The sequence below is a fragment of the Daktulosphaira vitifoliae genome, unplaced genomic scaffold, assembly GCF_025091365.1.
Source record: "Daktulosphaira vitifoliae isolate Bord-2020 unplaced genomic scaffold, ASM2509136v1 Scaffold_4, whole genome shotgun sequence".
In the NCBI taxonomy this organism is placed as follows: domain Eukaryota; kingdom Metazoa; phylum Arthropoda; class Insecta; order Hemiptera; family Phylloxeridae; genus Daktulosphaira; species Daktulosphaira vitifoliae.
The window spans coordinates 12,142,453-12,161,731 of NW_026099575.1; the positions used below are offsets into that span (position 1 = coordinate 12,142,453).

General features: G+C 25.0%; 1 protein-coding gene across 5 annotated transcripts in view; it reads right to left on the bottom strand.

Annotated features, from left to right (window-relative positions):
• LOC126904305 (allatostatin-A receptor-like) overlaps nucleotides 1-19,279 on the bottom strand; it is a 152,217-nt gene that overhangs the window by 93,836 nt on the left and 39,102 nt on the right. For 3 of the 5 annotated variants that reach the window (XR_007703717.1, XR_007703716.1, XM_050683273.1), the window contains exons 1-2: nucleotides 1,856-1,915; nucleotides 1,578-1,759 (exon numbers count right to left, since the gene is read on the bottom strand). The gene's annotated coding sequence lies outside the window, so the exon portion shown is untranslated. Of the gene's footprint in view, nucleotides 1-1,577; nucleotides 1,760-1,855; nucleotides 1,916-19,279 lie in introns of those variants that run through there. The other 2 variants (XR_007703714.1, XR_007703715.1) reach the window with 2 other exon arrangements.

The following is a 19,279-nucleotide window of genomic DNA, read 5'->3' on the forward strand; positions in this document are numbered from 1 at the left end:
TTTTTTTTTTAATTTTTCAAATTTTATCTACTGTTAATTTAATTATTATCTTTATTTTATTTTATTTATATCTGTATTCATTTTTAACTGTAATGCTATGTACAACCGTATTGAATTGGTAAACTGTGTCTATAGGCAACTCACAAAGTGAGCAGTCCGCTGTATTTTTATTTATATTAATAAAGTTGAAAAAAAAAANGAGAGATCAGGTGATTGCTTGAGTCATCAATGTTCCTTATAGTATAAGAGGTGCCCAAAACGTCTATTTAATAAGTATACTATAAATAGTGAAATAAAATTTAGCACATGATGTTATTGTGCCTCAGGTGTTAGCTATGATTTAGGAATTTGAATTAAAGTGTTGAATTATGAAATCACAATATTAGAAATTTAATATCGAACAATATTAGAATTGGGACTAGATTATTTGAGTTTTATTAAAATTCAGTAAGTATTAAAACTTATTCCATGAACATTTCAAAAATAACCTTAATTAATTTTTAAAAGATATGTGACTATTTTACCTCAACTATTCTTATTTATACTATAAAATTATGAAATGAGTTTTAAAATATTTATTTTTATGAGGTACTTTATTAATAATTTATTATGCAAGAACTTTGAAAATATTGAGAAAGTGCTTGATTATAATTATACTTAATTGAATAATTATAATGAACATGTTATATTGTTATTATATATGTATAGGGTGTTCATTAACTAAGAGAACGGGTTTCTATTGTTCTCATTGTTTATAACAATTGACCCGTTTCCTTACTTACTGAACATCAGTCTTTATTTAATGTGAAATAATTATACTTAATTATTAATACGAACATAAAAGGCGTATTTATCTCCTCATAAATACTCAAAATAAATACTACAAGCCCTCACCGAAATTCATTCGACCACATAAGTTATGGGCAAAAATATTACTTTTAGAAGGATTTTGAACAACAAAAAATAAATAAGTCATAAAAAACAATATTATGAAAAAGTTTTCTTTTATCTCCTCGTAGAATTTTCTTCAAAATACCCTTTGAAAAGTTTTTTTAGAAATATCTGTTTAAGTAAATATTTAATGACTAATAAAAATTTGACTTAATTTATATTAGAACAACTAAATTTGATCTTCTAAATTGAAACATCCCCTGTAAAACAGAATATATCTTAGAATGATTGATTTCTTTTAATGTTTGTTTAAAAGAAAAAGATTCAATTTATAAGAACAAAGTAAAAATAAGTGAAATATAATCTGATAAAGTGTATTAAAAAATGTCCTGTTCAGAAAAAATATATATTTTACCATTGTGTACTGTTAGTGTTGTGCTAAACTAACTTGGTAAATATTTGTGAAAAAGCATCAAACTATCGTTATCACAAAATGAAGACGTCACGATAGAAATTTCAGTAAAAGTTTTTAAATGATGAATTTTCTAAGGAAAAATTGTCAACAATCATAATTTGAGTAGTACATATAATCAATTTATATATTACATATATTTTTCTGTATAATAATGAAGTTTTATCGTGATTAACTATATGTAACTAAGTCAAGTATAAAGCTTATTACTTACGCGACTATCAAAACAAATACTTTTTGATTTCATAAGAATATGGTTGCATAATTTAAAACGAATACACTTATATAAGATTAATAATAATGTAAAGCCATTTTCCAAAATTTTGTATTATTTTGTTACATTTCATATTAAATCATGCTCAGCTTCAAAGTTTTTACTGTTTTACCAAATGACATCTGAAAATGTAGCATAATAACAAATTATAATGAATTACAGACATTTATTGTGCACAATACACAATTTCAATTGGAAAATTGTGACATTTACAATACCTTGTATATTTTTCATGAAGTATAAATCATTTTGTTGTCAATTTACAATAAAGTCAACAAAGACAAATGGATATGTTGATAATTTATAAATTAAATATTTTATGTTAATCGAAAATTTTAGGTGTTTTTAATATGCAAAAACATTTTAAATTATTCTATTTTAATGACTTTAGGTTAGAAAAGGCAAAAATAAAAACAAAAGAGTCGGGCATAATAATGAATATCATAAATTATGAGACATTTTGTTTACTTACAAGTCGCTTTATAAATGCAAATATACACTGGACGAATTCAGTGGTTATGATTCAAATAGCGTTACCATATTCGACAAAATCAAACAAATAACATAAAATATTAAACAAGCGCTTAGTAAATCTTTGCTGAAAAACGCAATATGCCACATTGAAATTTCTGATTCGCATGAAAAATTCAATAACTGGTATAATAAAATTGAATAAAAAAAAACGTATGTACACGATATTGGAACAACTATATTCTTTCTTACAATACCGTTTATTTATGAAAAAAAGCTTTTTTGAATTTTGCACTTCTAATTGTAGATAATTTTTCATAGATTAATATAATACAAACTGTTGCTATTAAACTAATTTTACAAGGAGTAATTTTCTGTTGTCACGAACAATTGAATAATAAAACCATTCGAATAGAATTTCGACATTTTTTTCTAGATTATTACTATTTTATTCATTTCAATTGTAGTTGTACATCTACATAAATGAAATTTATTCACTACGGTGCTGATAGTTCTGGAAATTTTCCTCACCGAGTATTATTTGAACACTGCAGTGTTATAGACTTTTCAAAGTCATCTTCATATATATATATATGTGTTTTATAAGTTTCCTAGACTCGGTAGGGTAAATACTACAGCCATAGCACTTATTTTTATAAGTTATTTAGCTGCTCTTATTGTTTGTTATCGGGAAATATTTTATTTTGTTTGACTAACAAAATTTATTGATTTAAGTACAAAGGCCCGTTAAAATGTACAAAGCGTACTTCCTTTAATTATTTATTATAGACTTAATTACACCAACTGCTTAATTATTAAAAAAAAAAAAAAAATGATTATGCTGTTTAATTAGTTATGGAAGCTATGACTCAACAATGAAAACAAAACATTATCGTTTGCTCACAAAATTAAAATCTTTAAAACATTCAATAAATTAAGTATCAACTTTCATTTACTATGTTTAATAATTAAAGAGTAGGTTTCGTTTAAGTATTTATTAATTATTGCCTTTTGATATGCCACTTAATTATGTACACTGATGATATTTAATAAATTATGATGTATATTTAGATACAACATTTTTGAAAGATCAAGTGCGCTTGGTAGTTTTAATTGCTAAGTAAAAACATTTTAATAACACTGAAAGAAAATACAAGAAGACATTACATTTCTTGGTATTATTATTATATTGCTATTATTGCTATTGCATCTCTCTTAAGTAAAATAATTAACGTCTTCATAAAAATATTTATTTTTCCGTAGCTCCTCGAATAATGTCGCTATTAAGGCAGAGTTTTTACTTGTTGTGTTTAAAGGTACTAACGAAGTGTTTAAGCTACTGTAACAGACATTTACCACACGTTTTTTAACAGACTAAGATTAAAGCCAAAAGTCAATAAATAAATTAAACGCAAAAGTATAGTAAACACAATAATTAATATTTTCTGCCAACATCATAAACACAATAATTAACAATCCCAATACAGACTCTGTGGTCTTTCCGGCTGAGAGTCCTTAGGAAATTACATAATGTGGGCTTTAAATATAAAATCCTTAAAACTACATAAACACACTTTTTATCTTTTAAAAATTTTTAACCTAATTAAAAATTTTCCACCTTTTAATTATATAAAGTATTATGTTATTATCATAAACAGGTTCTAATCGCAATTTAAAAATAATTTTGTACTTTTTTTATATTTTTCAGATACATATAATTTTCGACTTATCCACTATTTAGTGTTTTTTTTTTATTTGTCCCTAATGCGTTTTAGGGGTATCAACTTTTTTCATTTTGCAAATATATATGGATAATTTGATTAATATATATTTAATATAGACTGTAGCAGAGGCTATTTATTTCATTAGGCAATTTCTATACAAATTTTAGGAACTTTGTTAATAAGCTTTTAATAAAGTTGATTCGACATTTCCTTAATTAAATCATTCCTTATTTTATAAGCTAGTTAAATATATGTGTATCTACATTTGAAAAGTAAAGTTGACACTCCTATAAGTTATAAGGGATTATGCGATAAAGTAATTAATACTTGATAAATTAATATATATATATATACAGGATATATAACCTTTTTATTATATAAGTATATATACACCTATATATGTAGCATTTATTATCAATAGTAGTAATGGACATTGTTATGAGTTTTATAAATACACCTACTGGCAATACAGAAAGCATATCAATTGATAGTCATAATTGACAATAAACACTCCGTAACTGTGATAGCGATGTCACAAAAAACCAATTAGCTAACTGTAATCTTTCGTGTATTATACATTTATAGTAATTCAAAAATTTGAAACTTTAAAGTTTTATATCTAATATACAAATAAATTTTAATTAAAAATTGTCATATACTATTAAAATAAAAACTCAAATATTTTATTAAATTCAAAATATCTTTTCCCATTTGAAAAAAAAAAGTTGACATCCTTGGATGAACTTAAAAAGTATTACATAATTAATAACTCAATAATAATGTATATTAAAGATAAAAAAAAAAAAAAATTTTAATTATTTTTATTCTGTAAGTAATTGAATGGGTTATGATAAAAAATATTCTGTATATCTTAGTTTACATAAATGTTGCTAAATAACCAACATTTTTTTGATTCTTTTGACATTAGCCGCTTGATTTCCCCTAAAATAATAACAATTTGGAAAACACAATTTTCTGACTTTTTTGTTTTGTTTTAATATCCTTGATTTATCAATCATTAAGTATTTCAAAGGTTTATTCTTTATCCCTTATAAAAGTGTAAATTTAACTTTTTTAAAGAGCAATATACATAATTATATACTTTATACAATAAAAAATGACTAGTCTATAACAACTTTTGGACTAGTACTTCGGAAGTCATTAACGTTTTTATACCTTGGCATAAGGAAGAGTGAGGTAAAAAAATGTCTAATAATAAAAATAGTCTTACCTAAGCCTCGCCCCTAGTCTATATTTCAGACTTGTAATAATTTATGAAGTAGTGGGTCAAAAGTTATTATCGACCAGTTATTTTTTTAATTAGATAATTTTTCATTATATAAGGTATTTAAATATGTATATTGTTCTTTAAATAATTAAATTTGCACCACTATAAGGATTAATGGGTGGACCTAAAAAGTACATTTAGTACCTTTTTCAAATGTAAATCGTCCTAAAATATGAAACGCAGATAACAAAAGTATTTTTGAAATTGTTAAAATAAAATTAACATATTTTCTCAAAAATAAAATTATATTTATTATCCATTGTTATTAATATAATTTAAAATGATTTCGATGCAAATTCACAAAATTATCAATTACTTTCTCTGATCATTTATTCTTACTTACATATCATTAACCTTTACTGAAATGTTACAGATCTATTATAATTGTGTCATAAGACAAATGTAAATTAATGCAATTGACTGCTACATAAGTAACATGTGTACATATGCGTGTAGTAAAAATGTTGAATAAATAATTGTTATATTCTTAGAGCTTCTTGTTCATATTTTTTCACATGTCAAACTTTTATTTATTTACATTTATTTTACATAAATAATAAACGTCATCGCTCCATTTTTAAAAAACAATTCAAAAGACTTAGGTTTCATAAATAAAATCAGTTGTTTTAAGCATTTCCTTTTTTTTTTTTGCTCAAATCATAAAACTTTGTTAGTTATCGTAATATATAATTTTAAAATTATGACATCAAAGTGGTTTTTCATAGCTCTTTGACAAGCTGTAATTATATATTATGTCATTTTTAAAATGACACAATGAAGTCGTCAAAGTCAGTTTTTTGAGATAAAGTATAGACGAGAAAAGTTTTATCTTTATTTTTAGTTTGTTAAGAACTAAGTAATCTTGTTCTTATAATTCCTTGAGGAATTTTATATGTATATAAATATATCTGATGTTTAGGGAAGAGTTTTTTAGAACATCAATCAGTAGCATATAAAATGCAAGCCATTCCTTTAAAGCAATTATTTTTTAATTTTGAACGTTGTACGTGTTTAAAATAATTCGATCAATAACAAATATTTCCCAAATAAATTTAAGTATCAAGTTTATACTTATTGAATTTGGTTAAAAAATTAAAGTATTGTTTGTTTTTAATGACATATTTATTTTTCAAAGGTGATTGAGGTATAAATTATTGAAGTAATAATGATAAAAAATCAACATACAAATAAATAGATAAGCACCTTTAGTTGCATTGGTAAATTCCGATGGGCGTAAGATTTGAAAATAAAATAAATAAACTTTTTTTTTTCGTCAAGATATTTTATAAATTATCTCTCTTTATAATTCATTGTTTTTTATGAATTTTAATTTTCATATTAATAAATCATTAAAAAACTACATCAGAAATTCGATCGCTTGAAAGTTTGGAGTTTAGTAAGTGTAGAAGTAATTTGGTTTCACATGATATTCGTAAGAACTAAAGTTCTACATTTAATCTAATATAGTATCGTTTTGATAACTCATTAGCTGTTGTCATATTGGATTTGTTTAAAGACTATTATCTTGTTTACTTTGCGAAAGAAACTTTATTAAGGATTGATTATAATACACTCATTATCACTATTGATAAAACTTAAATAAACTTGTTATCATATAATTAATTTAGTAAACAATGGCATGCGTTCTAGAATAATGTGCTACACGAATTTTTTTTTTATATATTTTCTTAGTTGTGCAACAATAAAAATATTATTTTTATATAAAAATGTTATAGTTATCTATGAGAAAAATATAAACGGTATCTAGTCTTTTAAATAGTTATAGCTGATGGGATAATATCTGTCTCATTTGCATGTTGTATTGCAATCGGCACAAAATATTATATAAAAATAATTTTAATTTAAATTAATCATTTTAATTGAGTAAGTAATGAGAAATTACTTTATGGTTCAACTGATATTATTGCTTGACTACTTCAACTTGTTTAAGTGAAATGCACAACTACAATAATGTTAGAAGAAACAAAGACTGTAACAGTCAGTACAAAATAACATAAACATCTTAATTTTCAACTGTTAGTGTAATCTTAAGTGCTCTCCTGGGACATCTATATTATTAGCTTCTATGTTGTAGTCATAACATTAATGTTGATGAAAAGATCAAATTAGTCTAAGTTGTTTAATTACACCAAAGTTTCTCATGAAATAATTTTTAAATCGAAAGTTCTATTTAAAAATATAATTGGGCAAGATAATTTTACTTTGAAATTAATAGATTATTTTTACTACATAAATTATGAATATGACGTTGATGAATTTTAAATACCTTTAATTAAGTTTGACAAAATTATGTTTATACAAGCAAAATTTGAAAGACATGAAGACATTAAGTACCGAAAACTTTTGTCAACCTAAAATACATCGTACTTTTATATTTATATATCATAAAAGTAGTATAAATACAGTTTTTGTTCCAAAAAATTAATATAAATTTTTTCTTAACATGTGTTGCTTTGTGTGACACAAATATGAACTGTTTTGTTAGAATAATTTTTAGAAAGTAGATACATATAACACATACCAACATTTTAGTTCAATTTGTGCTAATGGAATTTACTATTTTTTATCGATTAATATTATTTTTCACCGAGAACTTCATAATATACAGTTATATTATTTGTTGTAAATAATAATAAATGTATCCCTTAGCAAACATATTATTGCAATAAGACAATTTAAGTACATCTATAGGTTATTCTATTGAAATCCTTAACTTTGTAATAAACACAAAGGTATCACACTTTGGTACAAAGTAACATTAAGTTAACTTACTCGTGTACTCTCCTTCGCTAACTGTGCTTTTGAAACATAAATAATAAACTTATGTTCTCATTAAGAAATGTTTTACATATATACTAAACAAGTAATAACTTTAAAAGTGTTTCATTTCAAAGTAATGTCCTCAAGTATTCAAGTTCTCGAAAATTGCAACTACAAATTAAGTTATTAGTAAACATATTTTATGTGGTAGATGAAAGATATAAATTAGTTGAAGATAGAAATAAACCAAATCATACATTGTGTTTGAATGAGAAAATAATAGTGTAATTATCGAAAGCAAAATATAATTTTAAGAAACTTAATATCAGTTAATTTTTAAAACATTTTATTTCATTTTAATCACATCTAAATTTTTTGTTTATTAAATTTTTTCAAATTTTGTATTATTCCTAATAAGAGTTTTGTGTAAATAAATTTAAACAAATGTGGCCCTGTTTTAATAAGACAAAAATTAGTTGATAAATGTTTAATTCATATAGTAACAAACTCAATTTTAAAGTGTTTTCTCGTAGTCATAACTTCAAAATATCATTTTACTTTATTATTTATTTCCTATGAAATCTGTGTGTGTTATTTCAATAAGTTATAATAGATAAACGAAGTCGCACAACTGTAATGGGTTCAAGTCGTCTGGTTGGTTTTCTAAAATCAATAGAATGTATGAAAGTCTAAAACTCATTTATTTTACATATGTATTTATATCGGACTAAAAAATTTCATACGATGAAATTGTCAAAATGATAACTGTTAATGAGACTATTATTTTAATTACTTATCTTCATAAAAAGTTGTGATTATTAGTTTAATATTTGAAAACACGTAATGTGGGCAGATTTTTATTCCATGGTCACTTACTTAGCTTTTTTACTTATTACAGATAATAAATAATTTTTTTATTTAATAGTAAATGATAGTTATTATTTTAAATTACTTAATTTGATCATGCCTATGACATTTCGAAGATGAAATACAATTTTTATACTCACTATTATAATATGTATTATTTATTAAAAATATAACAAACATAGCTTAGAGAAAAATAATGTTATATTAGTAACTAATATATTTGTTATAATATCAAATAACAATATACTCTTATTAAATAATTTAGAAGCACGTCAATCTACATAATGTAAAAGTGATGAACTGGTAATGGCCTTAAACAATGATTTTCAATTAAAGAAAACTCTTAGTGTTTATTACTTCAAGGCGCATAAAATGGAAGTGTCATAAATAAATTTTCATGATAACTAAAAGAATAATTTTCTTATTAAACAACTTTATAATTAAAAAAAACATTGTGTTTAAATGTTAAAGCTACTTAATAATAAATGTGTGGCATCATTTGATATGTTCAATCAGCCAATTGCATTCACACAATTCACAGTTCAGAGACGTATTTAAAATTTTGTTAGCCAGTATAAAGCATTAAAAATATTTAACATATAAAAATATATTAAATGTTGCAAAAAAATGATTTCACATTATTTTAAGTGATTAATTTATAATTGATTTTGCGTTGGGTTATGTAGGGTTTCCCGTCCTCTCTAACACAAGCTAGTGATAATAATTAATAGATATAATTAATATAATAATTTAATATATCCAATGTGTGTATTATATAATAATTCAAGTTATTTGTAAGTTAAACGTAGGAAAGCCAATAATTATGATCAATTGTTTTCCACAGCATGCAATACTTTATTTAATCGAATCATCAGTTATTAATTTGGTACAAAGCTGTACATTCTTTTAAAACTTAAAAATAGTACGGCACGTATATAATAAATAATTGATAAATCAAAAATAACAGTTTCATTAGAAAATTATTTTAATAAGTATATTTTACAAAAAAAAAAAAACTATATAGGTATAATTTCTATTATAAAATAACATACTTATAAACAAATATTTTTTTTATTTTTCAAACATTTAGTAAACCAAAAAAATATTATATACAAATACTTGAGTTATTTTGAGAGTTACAATGAAATAAATAAGTTTAAATAGCTATGTCTTATTCATTTATGAAGACTTTTTAAAAGGAAATAATATTCAATGATTAAAATATGAAGCTAATCAATTTCTCCTAATTAATTTAGAGTTAAGAAAAGCAAACAATGAAACATGAATAGACCCTTCACCAATCAAATTTCTGTCGTCATAATAGCGAAGTGATTTTTTCCACGTAGGGCTTTTACTCAAAACATTAACGTTGCCCACTAAAAACAGACCACATTTCGCACGTGTATTATTTAGTCGGCGAACACAGCTAATGAAATTTACGACGTTTCTCTTGTTCTTGTGAAGACACTATATAAAAATGTTTCTCTTTCAGCATTTGTTTCCAATGTGATGGTTGTCCTTCATATAGAGTTAAACACCAATTTGATTTTTAAAGTAGGAGTTGGATCTACTAGTTTTTTGACAACATTCGCCTCTTTCTAGTCCAAGAAAGACGTGTCTCGATGGCGACTGCTGTTCGTTGGCATCCGATGAGTAATATACCATGTATTTTACAACCGACCCAACCCAACAAGAATATTAGGATATTTTGGTTAATATACTTAAAATCAATCGACCCAGTACAAACATTACAAGTTACGTTGTTCCTTATAGTACTGTACATCGTTTCTGAGGCGTACTTGCTAATTTTGGGGTGTATTTTATACTGTAAAGTTAAACAAATTGGTTGTACGCTAGCAGCAATTACTCTTACAAACAGAGAACGACTTAGACTTCCGTTTATAGTGTCCGGGCACATAGAAACTAGCTCAGCTGACAGTGGTCACCTATCAACACTATTTTTTTGGCTCCGTGGGTGATCAGAATGATGCTCAGGGCTATAAGCCTTGAGCGCATTCATACACGATTACCAAAAAAAAATTAACTTTCTCTAAACATGGTCGGCTCCGGAGCAAGTTGTACACACGACTCGATTTTTCGCTAGACATTCATTTAAGCTTTTTTTCATAATATTGTAGGCCCTACTATCTTTTACTATCAACTCGATACCTTGATTTACAACCCTTGTAGAGTTTTAAATTCTGAATGACCTACAAGTTGTTTTATTTTTTTCTCTAAGACATAAGCTTGAAAGATTACTTTTGGTTTTTTAATAAGTCTGACGACATCGGTCCTTGTTTTAGCCACAGCTAAGTTATCACAACAAAGACATTTTTATCTTTTTATTTTAATTTTGACAGCTAGTAATTTCGCAATCAAAAGAATAATTTTCACTCTTTTTTAAATTGTATGAATATTCAGCACTTATTAATTGCTGAAAAAGTGTCCCATACTGTTTTGTCAAAAAAATGTTGAGTGAACATTTGTTAAAGGGATAGTAGAACGTAAAGTACTTGATGATGGTATTTTATCATCTTTAGCGTTCGGTTCATTGATATTGATGACTTTTCTTTTCGCCGACTAAAATGTATACAGTGATCAATTAGTTCCAACAGTGTTAAAACAACAGCACAGTACATAGCTATTGTTCTGATAAACTCATTTCTTGGAATCAAATAAATGTCACATCAAAATGCGAAATGGTAGATATTCAATCCATTCTTTAGGAGTAAACTGATGGCAATCAGTGTTCTTAAAGTATTTAAAAAAAAATTAAACACTTAGTATAACGTATATAATTTAATTGTTGATTAATTTTTGAGGTAAGTTTTCATGTTTTTACTAAATCTAAAAAAAATTAAATTTTAAAAGTGTTTCACTATTTTTGTATGACTAATTTGCTCTCATAGCAGTCAACAAAAAATATATAAAAGAAATATTTTTGGGAGCAAAAATTTTATTCTAAAATAATAACCAAGTTTAAATAATAAAAAAAAACGGTAGCACAGTGGGGTCGAGGCACAGTGTAGACAAGGCATAGATGGGACAACTATAGATGATATCTAACAGTGATTAAAATCACCATCATAAAAAATGCTTTGATGCAAATCTTTAGATAGTGTTTAATCTTACGAAATTGATAAGACTATTCCAAAAGCTAAATGAATTCCTATTTCCTTTACTATTCCTATTTAGTAGTTTTTTATAAAATTGATGTTTAATAATTTAGTATTGTAATTTTTACGGAGAAATTATACAAAATTATGTAGTAGATATTACTTTCATGGCAAACATGTATAAAAGTTCAAGGGCTTGATGCAATACTTTTCAAAAAAAAAATTGTTTGCTACTTATAAATAAATTTATTGGTCTACAAGGAATTTTTATCAGAGATCAAAATATACTTTTCTAAATCCATTTTTGCGCCTATTTCAAATCTGTAATTAAAGTTTTGCATATGGACTAAATAATAACAAAATCCTTCTAATTAATTTAACAAATAATTATGCTTGATTATTATGTTACGTATGAATAATCAATAACTATATTTTAATTAAAAATATACGTAACAAGTAGAATGTATTATGTGCAGTATATTAATATAAATAATAATTTAAACACCATTAGTTGCATAAAAATGCTTAGTAAGACTTCTATTTAAACAATTTGTTACAATAAAAATACATTAAAACATTTTTAACAAGATTTTTAAATGTCCTCATAAATTTACTGTTAACAGTAATTAAATAAGTTTCTGATTCCGTAAAAATCTATAAAAAAAAATATTTTATTCCTCATAAAATTTTCTATTTAATGATATAAATTCTAAACTTGCAAGTTGGGATAAAATTGTGTTTAAATGTTCTACATTCTATATATAGTAATATATTTTGATTTGAATAAGAAAGTTCTTCTTACAAGGAAAGACTACTAAAGTAATAAGATCCTCGATATTCAATGAATATTTTGATTAAAAAAAAAATACATAGTAAATTAATACCTTGTCAGCTTCGCATTGAAGCAAAAACTATAGTCATATAAGTTAATTTTATTTAAATATATTTAATATTAAACACCAATTAAAATTTTTTTTTTATGGAGACATACATTCTAACTAATTTAAAGCAGTTTTTCAAACATTTTACAAAAAACAATTTTTTTTAATGTAAATTACGTTTTACACTAGAAAATAACAAATCAGCATATTAGAATTAAATGAAAAAATAAATTGAAATTTTGATGAGCCAATCATTTAATGAATGATTATTTTATTAATTGTATTTTTAAAATAAATTCATTTATTTTAGCTTCGATGCGAAATTGAGATGGTATTAATTTTACTATGATGTGTTTTTTTTTTGTGTGTATCTGTTGTCACTTTTTTTCAATTCTCACTGAACCGATTTCTTTTGATGATATTTCAAAAGATCACAAATCATATCTAGTTGAATACATTGCTCTTGAAAAAATTCCCTTCATTACCTAAAAATGGTGCAAATCCCCCAAAATATTACGATTTTTAAAATCTGTAAATTTTGAGACTTAAAACTACTATAACTTTTTGAAAAATTAACAAATAAACACAATTTTATATATATATATATATATATATATATATATTAATACTTTAAATATTTCCTTTTCATTGATATGAATTTTATGATAATCTGACCCTGAGTTGTTTTTGAATTAAAAATGTTAAAAATGCAATTGTTTCGATGTACGTTGTTTATCCATTCTATAATTAGCTTAAATTAATAAATATGTTGTAGGAGTTTGCCACGTTAAAAAATTGGGGAGTGTCTTTTTTGTCTATCGTAAAATCAAAATGAAAAAAATCAAACAAAAACGTGTTAACCTCATGTCCGTGACACATGGGCGTGCCGCGTCAATTAAAAGTGAAGAAAAAAGTAAACTGCGATGTCGATGAATATTGACACACAAGTACAAGACCGTCGCAGTGGTCGTGAAATTTGCGAACGATGTATTATAATGGAATTCCAGACCTATTATTATTCTTATGTATAGAACGGACGTCCGAAACAAAAGAGTAGCTGGGTCAATAACACATCATAAATAATAATTCATTATAACGATCATAAAAACTTTAATACATTAATGACCAGTATTTAAATAAAAAGTGTGAGTGGCTCCTTACATCGAGATGCCAATACTAAGTAGCAAAGTGCACAATATTTGTATTTAAACAACGTTGCAACATTGTTTTCATGGATAGACGTTTGAGGAGGACAAAACAACTGTATCTCAAATAAAACCTTAAATGTTGAGTTTTACGCAGTTCGAAAACGATCAGATCGAAGCGTCTGTAGAGTGTTACACATAAATAGTGCTGCGAACACATCGGCATTGGTTATTCCACGCGTAACGTTTCATCTACCCGGAAATAAAGTGTAAAAGTTTTGTTTTTTTATCGTCAGTTCGGACATCGACAAAAGTAAACGAACTGACGGTACGTGAAGAGTGCCCACAGCACAGCATAATACAATTATATGCACACACCGTTGTGGCTCTGAAGAAATCGTTGTCAGGCTATTTCTCCTAAAAGTAACTACGGCGCATACCTAAGCGGCTTCTCCGCCGTTGAAATTCACCGTCAATAAATTGCCAACACCGCAGTGGTTTCGATGATATAAATTTACATTTAAGGTGCGTTAATAAAATGTAAAATGTATGAAGTTTCTTCGAAGGGTATTCGCCTACGGTAAATTGCCGAGGGACTCCAACGCAATCGATTAATTTTATGTCTATTTATCCATCACCCGTTGCTGTCTACATATTGTCATTAGTGATATCAAACGTTACGGTAATTCGATTTGTAATAATCACTGGTAAATCATACCGAATGTGCCTACATTTTTGATTAAGGTCTAAAGCTATTTTTCAATCATTAATAGATATATTTATTAGTCGTTAAGTGCAAAATCTATTTTTATCATAATGCTATTATGATTAGTAACATTAAAAATAATATCGTGTTAATTGGACACTAATTATACTTTTGAAAAACTTACAAAATTATTAATATATTTTTATTTTTAGCTATAAAGTAGGTAGTTACAATCTACAATAGGTGATAGATAATTATTAACATATTGGTCACTATAGCAGCACTAAACTGAAAATATCTTCAACAATAAAAAATTTGATTTTAGAAAAAAAAAAAAATGTTTTTCCATTTGTATCGTCTCGCGTAAAAACTTGTATCTAGTTGTAACAAATAATATTTATTAAATAACCTAACCCGAAAACTTTTTAAGGAAAATACGATACATCTCTTGGGAAAAAACCTATTCTACTTAGTAGTTGGTTAATTGAGTTTTCTTCATTCGTCATCTCGTCGGACAATGTATTTTCCTTTCTTTGCACAAAGTTCACTTATCCAATTTTACATTGTATTTCTCTGTGAATGTTCGAAATTATACTACCGATCATAAAAAAATACGTAACATTTAATGGAGCTTTTCCAATATATTATTAGAACTCATGCCATTATAAAAGTGTGACATTTTATTTTCTTTAGGGTGGGTCTATTACATAAAGTTGTTTACAAGGATAATAATAATAGTACATTTTATACATTAAATAAACAGATTTAAAACTTATTTTATTTCAAAATAGTTTAGGTGCAACTTATTTTTATTGAATAATATTTTTTAATTGACATTTAAAAATAACAAAGAAGTAAGAAATGACAGTTATAAAAACCTTATAAGGGAACAGTGCAAATAGATAAATGAAAAATCGCAGAATAATAGTTAGAGTCCATAACCATCAAATAGGTGCAAATTTAGAGATATTGGGGGCTTATATCAATACTCTTAAATTATAAATAAACACCCCTATTTTATAAAATAATTATTCATTTAAATTGAATTAATTTTAGCTTCGAAAATACTAGGAAATTTGACCAAAAAGAAAGAAGTAGACAATTTTTGCAAAATACTTTAACAAATACTTTGTTAGTGAATTTTGAAAATGTTTCAGAACGTCTGCATCTTTTAAACTTATATTAAATAAAAGCATAAAGTCTATATGAATAGTCATTTCTAAACAGAAATCAATCAGATTCGCATTAAAGTGTTTTTATGATAGTGATGTGCTAAAGACACAGATATAACTGTGTATATAACATATATATATATATATATACATACAGAACTATAGTTCTGTGCTGTGTTTAATGTTGTGTGAATTTTTATAATTATAACTGTATTTATAGCGTGCTAAATACTTTTTTACTATACTAAAAAAAGGTATAGACCAAAGGAGGAGAGACGGTATGCCTGTCGTCTATACTCGCAAGCAATGGAACCTCCTGCACATATCCAGCCTATATAGATGATTTGATAGTTATAACAGATTTTCTCATTTTTTTCTAGATGTTATTGTTAAATTTAAAAAAAAATTGGGTATAAACGCGTTGTTTCTATTGGAAAATAGTTTTATTTAACATGTTTAACTTTCCTAAGAATCTTAAATTTTGTATTAGAGATGACTAAAAAACCAGTACAGCTCGATGTTACAAATGAAATATTTTTCCTATAATAAGCAACGACGAATTTATTTCCCCGTGCTTTACTTCCCCTTCAAACTACTATTGTCATACTGCTCTCTACTTTTAAATGTCAACATATTGATCCTTTACATGGATATATAGTATACTTATAAGGTTTAATGAATTTAATTTAATGCGTTTATAATTTATGAAAGATCACGTGCTTGGGCTGTGATTTGATTTTGTTTTTCAAAATATATTGATTTACAGTTATTAATATAAAATAAATTGTTTTTTGGTTGCTTTGTAACCATTTTATTTAATTATACATTATTAAGTAAAATTACACTTGAAAATTTTTCATTTTGAAGGCCCTTGTTGACAACATTGTAAATTAAGTCTACACAGTCTTCAATTAGATAAAAAGCGTGATTCATTAATGAATCTCACTTTTTTTAAGTAATTTATATTGAGTCAGCATTAAAATGATTGCGTTCAAATTTATGTAAATATATGAACGGGAAGAGAAAACTGATGAAAAACAAGTCAGTTTATGCTGAAACATCATAATCATCCTGAAAATCTATACTTGTTGCTTAGAAAGTCATTTTAATTCAACACCCAAAGTTTTACTCGTAATTTCCAGCAGATGGTGATCTTATATACGAACATAATCAGTACTTATAATATTGACCTAAACTATATATTTATGTAGTTTAGATCTAAAGTAGTCATTGTAATTCATTAAAAAAAACTAATATTTTTAACTAACATGAATAATGTTAAATGCTAAAAATACGGAGAAATTATAACCTGCATAGTTATATTCAATGAACTTCTTTAAAAAATTTTACACCTATTATCTATGCAAATGCATTATGCACAATAGAGTATTTACCATAGGGTCATGGTGTCCAGGGAGAAACATTTTAATGTACATTTAAAGAAAGTTGGTTTTTTTTAAATATTATCAAAAATTGACAAGAAAAAATTGTTTATATGATTAGCTCTTATAATACCGTACTGCACAATTAAATTTTATAAAGGAATGTCTTTCTCATAGCAAATATTTAAAGTATTATTATGAATAAAAATGTTGTAATGATCCACACAATTATAAAATTTTATTTAAATATAAAATTAAAACTATAAATATCAACATTGACTATTTTATGACAACTATAATTTTTTGGGCTTTTTATCTTTATTATCGAGACGGAAGAGAATTTTTTAAAATTATAGCGTTAATAGATTAAACTATATACAATTTGTACTTAAAGTGCGAAATCGCTTCAACAGAATCGGAATTATCTTGTATAAAGACAAAAAAAAATATGGCAGAGTAAAACTAATAGTTTCTCAGATATGCATAGAACTAAAACTTACCTTTTATTTTTAATAATTTAAATTTCAATTATTTTTATACCTAAGAACTTGGAAAAGTTAAAAAATACTGCTTACTCTCATATACTGCAACACGAACAATAATAATGGTTCAATGTTGTAAGTTTTTCATAATTTCATAAAAGAATAAAGGAGTTAGTTTTTAAGTTTTGTTTTTATGTAGCCCAAGGCACCAACAAATATATGTAAATTCTGTCTTTTGGATGTTTAGCTTGGCAAAAATCGTAAAATAGCACAACATCTTAAGGAATTGGCTGAAAGTAAAAAGATATAAATTTATCTTCGTTGTGATATAAAACTATATCTCATTATCAACAAAGTATCGGAGTCAAAACAAAAACTATCATATTTCTTTTTTTCTTTTTGTTGAGCATATTTTCGTTACTTCAATAAAACTTGAATTTGGTACTTTGCTCATACCTATATAAACTATATGTGATTAAATAAGTCTGTTATTCTTTTTTTTTGCTCACTTTCATGAAAAAAAGTTTGATAGTTTTACTCTAACCCAACTTTTAATTTATTTTCACTTACCCACAGAGAGTTTGTATATTTATCTTTCGTTACACTATGCATAATACGTTATGTATCGGGCGACACAGTTTCTAAAATTTGGGATGAAAGTTGAGCCCGTTTCTTTATGAAACGGTATGTGTTAAATGAATTCAAAACAAAAACAAACTAGGTTAGTTTATGCCTTGTTTAAAATATAACAAAACCTAATTGTTTTTTTTTCTCAAGTCCTATACTCTTTTTAATTTACAATGGTATTTCTATTTTAATATTGATATATAACATAAACAATATATATTTTAAATATTGAATTTCAATTATTTACCTATCATTTTCATTAGTCAAATAATATAAATTATAAAAAATTGAATAACAGCTATACCTTGATTATATAATAATTATACAATAACTACTAGTGTCAACTTATCTCATCATCAAAGAAAACAAAAAAAAAACGATAATTGAAAGTTTATACACATCAGTTCCAAAATTTGATGTGCTAAAAATACTAAAAATTGAACTAATTAAAATTAAATATACTATATTTTAATTAATGATGTAATTAATTCGTCTAATGCTAAAACTAATCAAAATTATCTATAAAATAATAATAAGATTTATCACAGAACTACGTACTTATAATTGATAATCCATTAAGTGACATACGTTCAGCAATATACAAGAAAATATTTGAAAATAAATTTATGCTCTACTTATATATTATTTATTATATTATATACATATTATTTCATACTTAAAATATGTTGCAGACACACTCATTTAATTTTAAAGGAATATAAGATAAGATATAATTATGACAAAATATATCTAAACAAAAATATACAATTTACACTTTACACTTTAAATACAAAAAGACAATAAAATTATAAAATTTTCTAAACCACAACGTATATTTAAACAATAATAAATTTTAATTTATCATATACCGAAGCCTATTCAATTTGACTCAATTATACCTTACCATAAAAATTACCCATACAAACAAAAAATAGCACATTTTATTTTCATTTTTTATATACTTGAAAAAATACCTTTAAACAAAAATTAATATAATGAT